A 1203-nucleotide genomic window follows, 5' to 3' on the forward strand; every position below is an offset into this window, starting at 1 on the left:
TATATATATATATATATATATATATATATATATATTGATTGATTGAGGTTTTTGGTTATAAGACATTTATGAATCACCCAAAGATTGATTGTTTGTTCTTATAACCAATAAACATTAATGAAATAATTTAGATGTATCACTAATTTTATTTATTTATCCAACGATATTAAATATTTTTAATTGATGCATTAAATATTATTGAATAATGTTAAATTCACTTCTAAGCATCATTATGTTTAAAGTTGTATTTTGATGTTTCTCCCAAAAAAGGACATCAAGATATATTTAAGAATACATAAATTATTTCTAAATCTAATAGTATATTTAAACTCAAAGTATTAATAAGTGAGTATGTTCCATTTGCAATATTTGTTTTTTATCCACACTCTGCCTCTGTCACAATCTTAACGGTCATAATTTTTCAAATTGGTGTGACCAGATCAGATCCCATCTCGGTGTTTTAAATTTTGATGTTGTACTTTACCCTGAGAGTCCAAATGCTATTACTAAAACTAGCAGTGTTGAAGAAAGTTCCTACTACAAGCATTGGGATCGGTCTAACGAATTAGGACTAATGTTTATGTGAATGAATATTGCGGGTGACATTAAAACTACTCTTTTCAAAGCTGAGAATGCAAAGAACTTCTTAAACTTGTCAAAGAATCCTCTCAAATTATTGATAAGTCTCTTCCTGGGATACTAATGGGTACTTTAACTATCATAAAGTTTTATGGTTCGCGTACCATGCATGAGCATATCATTAAAATGACAAACATAGCTGCAAGACTTAAGTCTTTAAGAATAGAAATGGAATAAAATTTGCATGTGCAATTCATTATCAATTCATTACTGTGTGAGTGTGATCCTTTTCAAATAAACTACAACACCATGAAAGACAAACAAAATGTACATGAATTACAAGGTATGCTGGTTTTGGAGGAAACAAGGCTTAAAAATCAAGGAAACTGCTCTATTAATTTTTAAATCATCAAGGAGCTGAAAAGAAACGAAAAAGCATGGTAAGGTAAAAAGGAAGTAACGTAATATTAATGAGTCCTCCTCTCAAGTTTGTAAGAAGGGAAGCAAGAATGATAAGTTTCATTTATGTGGAAAATTTGAACACTTTCAAAAAGATTGTTTGAAACGTAAGACATGATTCAAAAAGAAAGATAAGCCTAGCGCTTTGACATGTTTTGAATCAAA

Source organism: Capsicum annuum, chromosome 5 (genome assembly GCF_002878395.1).
Source record: "Capsicum annuum cultivar UCD-10X-F1 chromosome 5, UCD10Xv1.1, whole genome shotgun sequence".
In the NCBI taxonomy this organism is placed as follows: domain Eukaryota; kingdom Viridiplantae; phylum Streptophyta; class Magnoliopsida; order Solanales; family Solanaceae; genus Capsicum; species Capsicum annuum.